This window comes from Crinia signifera, chromosome 6 (genome assembly GCF_055691185.1).
Source record: "Crinia signifera chromosome 6, ASM5569118v1, whole genome shotgun sequence".
NCBI lineage: Eukaryota > Metazoa > Chordata > Amphibia > Anura > Myobatrachidae > Crinia > Crinia signifera.
Window position 1 is genome coordinate 250,170,839 of NC_139222.1, and position 13,459 is coordinate 250,184,297.

The 13,459-nt window shown below is 46.8% G+C and overlaps 1 protein-coding gene across 4 annotated transcripts in view; it reads left to right on the forward strand.

The window, feature by feature from the left end:
• Positions 1-13,459, forward strand: part of ADGRA1 (adhesion G protein-coupled receptor A1) — a 570,817-nt gene that overhangs the window by 401,608 nt on the left and 155,750 nt on the right. The gene's annotated exons all lie outside the window — the stretch shown is intronic.

The window sequence follows — 13,459 nt, forward strand, 5'->3', positions numbered from 1 at the left end:
GATTTATGGAGGGCCATCCTCTCCTTAAATTGTCTGATGGTCTTCCCCACGTATAGCAGTCCACATGGGCATTTAATGTAATATACCACATATGTGCTGCTACACGTGAGGGGATGTCTTATAGGTATCCGTGTACCAGTTCTGGGGTGCAGAAAGAAATCTCCTGTTTCCAACCCTCCGCAGGTAACACATTTGAGGCATCTGTAATTGCCGTTTTTTCTCTTCAGAAATGTGGTGGGCGGAGCTTCTTTCAGGTCAGAAATATCGTTTCGGACGACGAATTCTTTTATATTTTTGCTGCGCTTGTACGCCGGCATCAATGTCGTGGTTCTGAGGCTACTCAAATGTGGGTCGTTAGTAACCAGTGGCCAAAAACGTTTGGCAATTCTGACAATTTCAGTGCTAGCAGTAGAGTAGCTCTGTGTCCATATCATTCTGTCAGTTTTAGCTATCCGGGAGTCACGTTGCAGAAGATCATCTCTTTTGAGTGCTAAGACACGGTTTTTAGTGTTGGACAGTAGCTTTCTGGGGTATCCTCTAGTGGCGAATTTTCTATACATGCTCTCAATCTCAATTTTGGCCGCCTCTGGGTCTGAGCAAATCCGCATTGCTCTCAGAAATTGAGAGTATGGGAGACTCCATTTGGAGGCTGATGGGTGGAAACTACTACCCAATAGGGCTGTGTTCCTGTCGGTGGGTTTGTGGAAGACAGAGGTTTCCAACCGCAGATCGGGGGTGAGCATAATAGTAACGTCCAGGAAGTTGATGGTCTGGAAACTTGAATTCGTGGTGAATTTTATGTTAGCATCCTTGCTGTTGATATCTGCCATACACGAGTTGAAGCTTTCCTGGGTGCCGCTCCAAAAGACAATGATGTCATCAATATATCGATGGTATAGTTTGATGTTTTGAGCGATGGCAGGGTCTGAGAAAAATAGGTCATTCTCCAACTCGTACATGAAGATGTTGGCCAGACTGGGTGCCACGCAAGATCCCATCGCAACTCCCGCAAGCTGGATAAAGTATTTATTGTCGAAAAGAAAATAATTATTGGAGAGTGCTTGTTCCAACAGGTTGATGAAGAATTCTGTATCCGGTCCCGAGTAAATACCACTATATTGCACATATTGGGTATACGGTAGGGGACAACAGGAACGCAGATTTCCCAACAGACGTCGACGACAACCCCGATTTGACACTGACCAGTCCAGTGACGTGTCCTCTAGCGAGACTGACCGCCGGACCAACAACAAAGGGAGCAACTCTAGGAGACCCCCTTTAGGGGTAACCACCAGGGCCAGAGGGCCCCCACCAGTGCAAGATCCACCCGCCGCGGTGGCCAGTGGTTCAGACAAATCAAAAAAGAAAACGGGAAGGAGAATATAGTCTATAACCTTTCCCACAGAACCTTAACCGCAACGGAAATGGCTGTACTGAATAAAGGGCTCTCCTTCGTGCCGACACACACACCCACTCTTTTTGAAGACAAAGTAGACCTGTATAAATTAGGTCGAAAGTTAAGACTTCGAGAACATTTTAATAATTCTACTTCCACTGTACCTGCTCCGAACCCCTTGCACAAAACCAGCACGTTCGACCCGACGTCTTCCAACATGTCCATCAAATGTTTTCTTGGTCACATGGACCGCTCCATTACAGAAATACATACTAAAGGACATGACCTCCAAAGTAACATTTCGGAAGCGGAACGCCTCGCACTTAAAGCCCTCAGTGGCTACAATGACATCGTCATTAGAACAGCAGACAAGGGGGGCGGGATTGTCGTACAGGACCTCTCTGCCTACAAACAGGAAATTTACAGGCAATTGAATGACGAGTCCACATACCGTCCATTGCCCAAAGACCCCACTACAGTCTTCAAGAAAGATTTCGATCAATTTTTAACAGAATCGGTCGCAGCCAACCTTATTCCAGACAACATCCGTACAGCCCTGACCACCGACTTCCCCAAGGTACCCATCCTATATACTCTTCCAAAAATACACAAAGACCCCATCAACCCCCCAGGCAGACCTATCATCGCTGCAAGGGACTCCCTTTATTACATTGCAGCCCAATTCTTGGACCTTTTCCTGCAACCGATTGTGCAAAAACAAAGAACATATTTAAAAGATACAACAGCATTACTGTTATTGCTCCGGGACATCTCACCTCTTCCTGAGAAATGGCTTCTATGTACTATAGATGTCGTTTCGTTATACACCAGCATTCCCCTAACCAGAGGGATAGCCGCAGTCAGAAGAGCTGTGCAATATAGTGGTATTTACTCGGGACCGGATACAGAATTCTTCATCAACCTGTTGGAACAAGCACTCTCCAATAATTATTTTCTTTTCGACAATAAATACTTTATCCAGCTTGCGGGAGTTGCGATGGGATCTTGCGTGGCACCCAGTCTGGCCAACATCTTCATGTACGAGTTGGAGAATGACCTATTTTTCTCAGACCCTGCCATCGCTCAAAACATCAAACTATACCATCGATATATTGATGACATCATTGTCTTTTGGAGCGGCACCCAGGAAAGCTTCAACTCGTGTATGGCAGATATCAACAGCAAGGATGCTAACATAAAATTCACCACGAATTCAAGTTTCCAGACCATCAACTTCCTGGACGTTACTATTATGCTCACCCCCGATCTGCGGTTGGAAACCTCTGTCTTCCACAAACCCACCGACAGGAACACAGCCCTATTGGGTAGTAGTTTCCACCCATCAGCCTCCAAATGGAGTCTCCCATACTCTCAATTTCTGAGAGCAATGCGGATTTGCTCAGACCCAGAGGCGGCCAAAATTGAGATTGAGAGCATGTATAGAAAATTCGCCACTAGAGGATACCCCAGAAAGCTACTGTCCAACACTAAAAACCGTGTCTTAGCACTCAAAAGAGATGATCTTCTGCAACGTGACTCCCGGATAGCTAAAACTGACAGAATGATATGGACACAGAGCTACTCTACTGCTAGCACTGAAATTGTCAGAATTGCCAAACGTTTTTGGCCACTGGTTACTAACGACCCACATTTGAGTAGCCTCAGAACCACGACATTGATGCCGGCGTACAAGCGCAGCAAAAATATAAAAGAATTCGTCGTCCGAAACGATATTTCTGACCTGAAAGAAGCTCCGCCCACCACATTTCTGAAGAGAAAAAACGGCAATTACAGATGCCTCAAATGTGTTACCTGCGGAGGGTTGGAAACAGGAGATTTCTTTCTGCACCCCAGAACTGGTACACGGATACCTATAAGACATCCCCTCACGTGTAGCAGCACATATGTGGTATATTACATTAAATGCCCATGTGGACTGCTATACGTGGGGAAGACCATCAGACAATTTAAGGAGAGGATGGCCCTCCATAAATCCAGCATACGAGCGGCACTGGGCAACAAAGGCTCTGACCAACCGGTGGCCAGACACTGGAAAGCCTCCAACCATACACTGCCGAGCATCCGATACAAGATTATTGACTGCATCCCTCCCAACTCCAGAGGCGGCGACAGAGGCAAAGCACTTCTCAAATTGGAATCTAAATGGATACATGCTTTGGACACTGTTCAACCCCACGGTTTGAATGAATTACTTCCCATGTCCTGCTTTTTGTGAAACCCCCCCCTCTCAGGTCCAGAGACTGACCGTGCTACTAACGTTGTCGACAGACAGTCCCTACACTTGGATTAGCCCACCGGGCACCTGGACTGAACCGTTAGCCCCTTTTGTATCATTATGTTCCCTTTACATAGTTTGAGACCTGGTCGACACAGGTTGACTCATGGAACTCCTGTGTGACCTTCGTGCGGATGTTGAGCCCTCTAGTACAGCCCTCTTCAGCCGACCCTCTAGTACAGCCCTCTTCAGCCGACCTTATCGGCACTGCATTTGCCGGCCTTTGGCCATATTTTTGCTTATATATATACTTGATATCTCTTATATGCACTATTGTTACATAGAAGCTGTCACGCTTCCATTCGGCTCACTCCCAGGGTGTTCACATTATACATGGTGTAACACTCTTTTGATACATTTTACAGTGTCTTTCTCTTACATCTACATTCTATCTCTCTTTCCCACACATTCATCATTTCTTCCCCTAGTAGTACAGACTGCATCTAGGTACGGGTTACACACTTTTATTCTTCTTTATACACTGCACACCCTTGTCTGCTCACTCCTCTAGACCTATTCTGACAGTTACATCCACACTGAACAGTGCCCAGCTGTTCATACACAGTTGCTCATCCCACCTTGCCATATTCACTGACAAGGTGGACACACACTGGACTGATTGTATCAGTTCAGCACCTTGGCTACACGCTTTGCGTGTTCCCCCATTCACTCTCCTTTCAGCACCATGTACACGCTTCGCGTGTCCTTCTCCAGTCCCACTCCTGAGCACCATGCCCAGACGCAATGCGTGTGCGCATTCTGACACCCCACTCCTGGTGCCTCTACCCTCTGACCCGTGATCCCTGACAGCCGCGCACACCGCGCACATAACACACCACTCCCGGTGCCTTTACTCTCTGACCCGCGATCCCTGACAACCGTGCGCACTGCGCACTGAGCACAGGTATGCTTCATACTGTAACCGGCAGCACGCTGGGCTCCCTCCGTCAGCAGCCTGACACCGTTAGACTCGGTGATTGCGGCCGAACGGAGACCCGGCTGACAGCAGCTGACTCCTGCGGCACAGTGTGATCACTGGCACCAGCCGCATCACTTGTTACATGTTTCCCCGCTCAGAGCCGTTTCTTGGTCATTTGCTCCTTCTTTCCCCACACTTCAGGTGTACAGGGTGGTTGATAGTTCACATGCTAGTATGGTGTTTGACACTGAGGTCTACATGCACTTATCACTTTGACCCGTATATTTTTTTCTTGTCTATTGATTATTGTCACTATGGTTACCAGGTACACGGTGATGGACACACGCCCCCGGTGAGTCAGAACCTGTCGGTGCAGCAGCGCCGATGATGTCATCAGTTCCTCGCCGGGTGCCAGCATGGTGGTGGTGTGCACAGAGTGATTAGACAGTTTTTCTACTATAAATGTGAGTAATGTTTGTACACTTATCATGTCTTGATAAAGGGCTACCCGCCCGAAACGTTGGCTTTGCACTATACTAGTGTCTTCACGTTTTTTACTGCCGCCGTGCAGCATTGAATTATTTCTTAGAGTGACTTCTGCTTGTTCACACTATATATATATATATATATATATATATATATATATATATATATAATACATATAAGTGCATACACTTGCCAATGCTGGAAGCGACGGAGTGCTGATTGTGGCCATGTTGTATTTGGCAGAATGGTCCATGCTAGTGATGTCAGCTCTCCATGCAGGTCCGGTGGAAGAACTTGTGAGTGGTTGGCCCAGGTGAAGAAATATAATTTGGACCCCCCTCATCCACACCAACCCAAGTTCACAATATGCCACAGAGCAGTGGGTGCAGCAGTGGGCCCCTTAGTCATCAGGGGCCCCGGTGCAATGCACCTGCTACACCGATGGTAGTCCCGCCTCTGATGTGCCCCATTTGTCACTCCGATTCGCCGTTTTAGGTGACATATCATGTCATGTGTACCCAGTTTTACAGCCGTGAGTGGGTCACCTGCTGTCCTGGAAAATTAGGAGGAAATAGAGAACATTACACATGTGAGAGGTCTTTGTTACCTTACTTACTGAACCATCCTTATATACAATATATAATGGAACATGCCTCTAATACAAATAATCTATGCGTACTGGAAATATGCTTAAATAAGCATATCTGTAGATAATGGGGTAAATTCTGGTGATTTAGACATACAGTACACTATGGGTGGGATGGACTAAACAAAAAATATGGTCAGAACCCTGTTTTTGGGGTTTTTACTGCATTTTTATATGCAGTAAATCCCCACCGCCGGGGCTTTGCCACTGGGGGCTATGCCAGCTCTAGCTGGCGTAACCCCATAGAAGCCTATGGGCTTTCTTTCTCGTCTCATGCCGATCAATGCCCCCTCACCTATGTCCGGGCAGCATCCTGCTGTGCTGCCATGACAAGTGACCTCCTCCTTCCTGCACCTCTTCTGGGTGCAGAGAAGAGAAGGCGGAACCCGGCAGCTCCTGCAGACATCTGAGCAGGAGGCTGCCGGGCACAGCAGGCAGGGGGAGAGCCGCGGAGACCTGCTCATCCCCTGCCGGCTGCTTTGCAAAGGGCACCTCTTATCACAAGAGCTATCCGGTGTCCTGCAGTTGCTGCTCTGTCTGGCCCTGCCTGGGACCCTGAGCCCTCCACTATGCCCGACTCGGACTGGCTGCTACCCTCTTCCTGGAATCCTTCCTCCATCCTGACCTGTCTGCTGGGCTTGTAATGGGCTATCATGGTGTGTTGCATAATGTGTAATGGGCATCACGGTGTGTGGCATAATGTATAATAATATATAATTTTCTTCCTATATTTTGGGGTAAAGGTTCCCATACACTGCCTGCGATGTCTCGCAGCAGTGTACGGACACCCGACAGCCTGCGGGCCGCCGTGACCTTCCCGGCGGCAGGGACGCATGCGATCCGTTGCGATGGATCGCATGCGTCCCTGCTTCCCGCCCGCCTCGATGCTAGGACAAATGGGTGGTTGGACGGCCTGTCGGTCCGACCACCTGGTCGGGTCCGATGCCCACAGGACTGTGCATCGGACCCGACTGCATGTCAGGTAGGGATGGTTTGGTCCGATTTAACGGACCAAATCGCCTCAGTATGGGGGCCTTTAAAGGTATAAAAGTTCCCAGACCCCTGTTCTAGGTAGTCCGCCACTTCAGTGAATTACCCTGATACGACTGATGTCTATTACAGAGCACTATTCAGCATTATAGCCTATACCTCCCATTTAAGTGATGTTAAAAATATCAAAACAAGGGCAGCAAGGTAAATTTAACATATGAATCAACAGGCTAAACCATCATCCTGTATGCAAATAGCATAAATCACCAGCTCTGATTCCCTGAATAATTCCTCCTACAGGTTGTTATATTTGACTTTTATTGTAATTACTTGTAATAAGATGACAGAAAAACCACGACTGAGAAATGCTGAACAAAACGAACCAGTTTGTTAGTCTGATTATTGTCAGAATCTGAGAAACAAAATGGCGCCTGCAAGATTTGACATTTGCTCTCTCAGCGGCATCCAGCTGTAACAATATGCATGGACTGCTGCACTTCCAGCGTTACACTTGATTAAAGACAATCTCCTGCTATTACAAGATATACATTTTAGCAGATGTTTGTGTGGGCTGAATATAAATTCATTCTTGTCTTTTCCTTTTATTTGCTTAAGAGATTATCGTCAGTGTCAGCATAGATGAACATCCTTATTTGATTAAGTGTTTATTGAATCTCCATTATTCAACCTCCTGTATTTTATCCTAACATGTTATGTTTTTTATCTCTGCAAATGTTGACTTTCCACTGCCTGGTATGAGAATTCTGCCGGTGTGAAACGGGGACAATTATTGTATGAAATATGTGGTGGGATTTTTTTTATATCCTGTATATTTTACGCATCATTACGTTCTGATTCTAGTTTCAAGATCTTTTGGGGGAAATTTACTAAGATGTAGTAGAATCTTCACATGTGATGTTGCTATGGGCAACCAATCAGAATCTACTTCTTATTTATTTAGTACCCTCTAGAACAGTGTTTTTCAACCACTGTTCCGTGGCACACTAGTGTGCCTTGAGCTGTTCTTAAGTGTGCCCCCAGATCTAGAGATACCTAAACCAGTTTACAGTCACCACCAGTTCAACTGGTCTCTTCTTTTCATGTAAAGGGCCAATGTATTTTATTTTTGTTACCTGTGGGGACCAATGTGATTGTTTTTTATATGGGGACCAATAGGTTTGTTTGTTTTTCTTGTGGGGGCCAATGTGTTTTGCCCTGTGGGGATCATAGTGTGCCTTGAGATTTTTTAAAACTTATTTAGTGTGCCCCAAGGTAAAAAGGTTGAAAAATACTGCTCTAGAAGATAGTAGACCGGATCTGATTGGTTGCCCAAAGCAATATCACAGGAAGTAGAATACACAGCTTAGTAAATTTCCCCCTTTGTGTCATATTTTTGAGGAAAAAATAGAATGGGGTAAATTAGAAAATTATAGATGCTATAATTTCTCTAATGCCAGGGTTCTCAAACTATTTTGCTCTGGGACCCTGTCAGGCAATACAAATTATTACAGGACCTCAGCAAGTTACCTCAGAATGGCCAGCACATTAAGGTCAGTGAAGTGAAGTGACCGCTATTGTGAAAGGGAGGCAATGGGTAATGGGGCAATGGATAAGGGTGAAAGAGGGATGGAAGAGGGAAGCAGTGGGTGTTTACTTAATGAGTTATTCCCTGTTCTCCTCTCCACAGACACATTACCCTGATTGTCAGCAACATGGAGTCGTGACCCCATGCTGAGGTGGTCGGGACCCACTTTGGGTTGGGACCCACAGTTTGAGAACCGCTGCTCCAATGAATCCCAGAAAATTATAGACAGAATCTGACTGGTTGCTATGGACAACCACCTCTTTTTATTTTTAGGACCATTAGTACATTTGCCGCAATTTATATAATTTCATATCTGTCATTAAAACACAGTTTGTATAACAAATTATATTTTCCTGTTATGGCGTTTTTGCCTTCTGTCATGGAAGGCCCTGGAGGCTTCCAGATTGAAGGAGCATAGACAGAGGCGCTTTGAGAGAGGAGAAGGCCTGTGTGTAGTCTCCTAAGTTGGGGCTCCCTCCTCTCTCCCAACCAGCGCACAGCACAGTAGAGTCTAATCACTAGAGGGCATGTTGCGCATGTTCACAACTCTGAAAAATGGCCGCCGCAGCCATTTTTTTCGGTGATTCTGCAGCACTGCTGTCTTCATCGCAGGACTCCGGAGGGGTAGGTATTAAAAATGGGTGCGTGAGTAGACCCCGCTGGGTCTCAGAGGCCCATGTGCACCCATTAAATACATCAATGAGCATAGACCAGTCTCCTGGTTCCCTCCAATTTACCACAGCAAATGCATTGTCCTGGGACATGATAACGTGATTTTCGCTAAATTGAGGCAAACTGTGCTATTATATGGCAGGGGTGGCGGCCTTGGCATGACCCAATGTGGTGACACACTTCCTACACCACCTGGATGTTCCATTGCCAATCTGCTAGGGGGAGATCTATAAAAGCTTGGAGAAGGAGAGAAAGTGGATAGAGATAAACCACCAATCAATCAGCTCCGAAATGTGATGATACAGGCTGTGTTTGAAAAATGACAGTAACTGATTGGTTGGGGACTTGAGCTCTCTCCACTTTATATTTCTCCACACTTTGATACAACCTCGCTCCTCCATAAAGAGAACATTTTAAAAGATGCCAAGTATGTCCATTCAATTAAATAATTAAGAGCCTATTGTCAAATAAAATCCTAGGATAGACACTGTAATTCAGCAAGCAATACTTACAGGGTAATGTGGGTGTTCTGCGAAAATATTTAGACTAGTAGGACCACAATGTTGTGCTAGTGACCGGCGGGGGGGGGGGGTGATGATCGACAACGTTACTTTTAGCACCGGTTAGCTTACCTTACCCCGCAGCTTTCAAAATGGTGTGAGGCAGCCTGCAGCGTGCATCCCCTCCCTGGCAGCCTGCATTGACACAGGGGGTGGTAGTGGCGCGGGGAAGGGACCGCTTTCCGGGCTCCGCTGCTCTGGTGCGATGCTCCCATGCTGGAAGCTGTCGCTGGTGATGTGATAACAACTGGTCAAAGCCGCGGCCATATTTACTGTGGGCTGAACAGCGGCGGCCCAGGGGGGAAAGTGGCGGCCCGGCCACGGGGGATAATTGGACAAATCTGGACCGGCCCACCGGGAAATGGGCCGGTTTCCCGGCGGGCCAATCCGCCTCTGGTCCTGAGCATGCACAACCACACCTGAATGTACCCCAAAATGCACACGGCTTTGCATCACACACAGCCATATTTATATACAATGAGAGAAAACATTTAGGACAAAACAGCTGCTATAATTGAAGCATGAACATCAAAGGAAATAAAGACTGTTCCTCCCGTATCATCTGCCCGTTTGCCATTCTGCTGTAAAGGCTCAGACGCTATTAAGCTTGTGGCTTTACTTCTGGTTCCTGTAACTATGGAAAAGCATTTGTGAATTCCCATTACTGTTTATGATGAGCTAGTCACAATACAAAGCATTAGAAGTGAATCATTCAGCCAGTGCTGATAAAAGGAAACTGCAGAAAATCAGCTATTTGTAATGCTTGGGAACAACGTAATGTTTTATCGCCCAATCCACAAGATGGCCAGTAACAAATAGTCATTATATTCGGCCGAGGACATCGGTAGTGATTACCCAGCGAGATTCAGTCTAAAATTCTGTGTTCTACCTTAGAGGAGCCATGTCCTTCAAGAAGGAAGCTGAGATGTCCTCTCTATCAGGTGCATCGGTCATCTTCAGAATTCTCTCTAGCAGTTCACCATTAGCCAGTGATACATTTCACTAGTGTGCTGCCCTGGGGTGACTGGCTTTCACTGGCTTTTTGGGGTCCCATGCCCCAGATTCAAACTTAGTATTAGGGACTCATCAGAAGATACAAGGTCATCTAGGCGCGTTTGGTGGGCTAATATTTCTTGGACAATAAAAAATACCAAGAACCTCGATTATTGCTCAATAGAGCTTAATATTGTGGAGTGTGCATACGCACTGTGGGGGTTATTCTCGTTCACTCCTTCTGGCAAATTCCTTCTTAGATGGACAAAACCATGTGCACTGCAGATGGGGCAGATGTTACTTGTGCAGAGAGAATTAGATTTGGGTGGGGTTTTACTTCAAAGCGAGATCTATATTGAAGTGTAAAAATAGAGCAGTCAGTATTTTCCCTGCACAGAAACAAAATAACTCACCCAAATCTAATTCTCTCTGCACATTTTACATCTACCCCCCTGCAGTGCACATGGTTTTGTCCATCTAAGAAGGAATTTGACAGAAGGAGTGAACGAGAATAACCCCCTGTATTTCTTTCTTTGTAGAGCTAAAAGTCCCAACATGATACCACCTCATGATAAATGTATGTAATTAAGGTGTGCAATTCAAGATCCCCCCCCCCCCTAGCGTTACAGTGGGTCTACGTGGTGTCAGTAAGTGTGCCTTATATGAATCAGAGAAAGCTCTGTCCTACAATGGGTATCCGCAGCACTATCGGAGTATTTTTCACAATGCAGTGCTGCACATGCTCTGCCACCATTGACCTCACTGCTGTGGCCAGAAGCCCCTCCCCATTTCAATGACCCTGAACCACAACCCCTATTCTCCTGTGCCCCCCCCCCCCCTCTTGCTGTAAAGTGTGCAGCTTCACTTTACTGCACTGGCAGGTCACAGAGCCGTGATCACCGGATGCTGGGGTGGTGAGTATAATTTTTTTATCTTTTTACATATTTTTTTTTTTTTTAAACAGTCTCTGCGCTGCTTTCTCTTCCTAGGATCAAAAAAAGCGGTACTGAGGCCCTCAATTCACATGGGAGCCCTGTGTTTTGCCAGCTGAAGCTGGTGTTATTATCACATGGCTCATTGAGATTTTCTTCACTTTTTTTTTTTTTCAAAAGTAAACTTGGTCAGATCACATTTCCATTATTAGCATGGGAAATGCGATCTGGCTACTAAAAATGATGCAAATTAAAGGGTTTGGAGAAAAAAACTGCTCCTAAAGCCCTTTAATACTGTACATTCCACTTATACTAAAAAAATACATTATTTTAGTAAAAACAATGTTAATAAATGGGCCTCTACAAGCTGAATTTGCACCAATGCAGAAGTTTTCCCATTGAGCTTCCCTATTTCCATAACATATTACAGACAGAAGATGCAGGGAAAGGTACAGTTGGTTTATTTAGTCCTTTTATGTGTCTACAAAACACATAATTATAGTAATAATCTGTCAGTTTGTGGACACACAAAAGTTGAGAATATTCGGGAAGCCACATCTGCACTTCTGCTTCTTGGCCTACAATATTATACAAAGGGCCTGATTCAGGTTTGATCGGAATGGGGCAAATTTGGCCCCGTTCTGATGGCGGGGGGTCTGCGCATGTGTATGCGCATATTTGCACATGTGCAGACCGTTCAGTGAGTATCACACTTGCCGAGGTGTTTGCACAGGTAGGGGAGGTAGGGCTGGTGGCGGCTGCAGGGGAACGCCCCAGAAAATGCTGGCAATTTCCCTGGGAATGCAGGTGTGGTGTTCCCTGCTCGGGGCGGGTGAATGACATCACATGACGTCAGCGCCTGCCCCATCTTCAGCAATCAGCGGCAGAAATAAAAGTCAGTGTAGACTGAGGTCATGACCATCTAATGATTTCTGTCCCCTTTGGCTCCAAGCGTTCGGCGGGGCGCCGGGCGGCACTTACCCATTTGCTAGGCAGTGAAAGAATTCTGCTTAGCGAGTGGGTCTGTATCAGGCCCCTAGTTGGGCCCAACATCCCTTCTGGCTTTAGGTAATGGGGGCAAACGCCCTTTGCTATATAGGGAGCAATAAGTGATGATGGAACGCTGTGGAAAATAAGTTTTCCTCTTTAACATTACTTTACGGACACATACCAAAGTAATGGAATAATGAAGATATATCAATCTCCAAATGGCAATTAGTTGGAAGTATTGTATATCATATGTCCTTTGTTGGTCTCAAGGACGACATTATTGATGGTCTAAAGAATGAATAAAATTCTATCACCTAGAAAAGGCTAATAAAACCAGGATGAGTCAGTTAACGTATCTTTTCATTAAGCTAATAAATACAATATTGTCATAAAACATCATAAATATAGGACCTTATTGTGGTCCATTCGCACGATGCGCTATGTTTTTGAACTGCGCATGTGCCTGCACTGCAGGGCCGGCGCCACCACTAGGCAGTGCTAGGCATTTGCCTAGGGCGCCGGCCACTGGGGGGCGGTAGTTGGGAGCAGGGTCCCCCAGAAGGCTGTTGGGAGCAGCCTCCCTTCCCCCCGGATCAGCGCGTCGGCCGGGCGGCACATGTTAATGCTGGGCAGCGCTGAGCACTTGGCTCACCCTCAGACGCTGCCCAGCTGTACGCTGAAGATGTCTGTGCCTGTCTGCACCGGGACTGAATACACAGCACAGTGAGCCCTGCGCCCTCCTGCCCGGTAAGCGAGACCTCCTCACTCCCGCCTGCTGAGTCAGCTCGCCCCGCCCGCTGAGCTAGCCAGCTCGCCCGCACGCTGCGCCCCCCCCCCCCCAAAGCAGCACAGCGGCCGCATTAACCCTCCACCCACCCGTGGAGCGGGCGAGCGCCGGGGCGCCCCCCTGCCTGGGGCGCTCCGGTGCCTGGCACCAGCACTGATGCACTGTGTGCGAGCGGACAGATTGTTCGCAGGGCGCTCGCACAAAAGA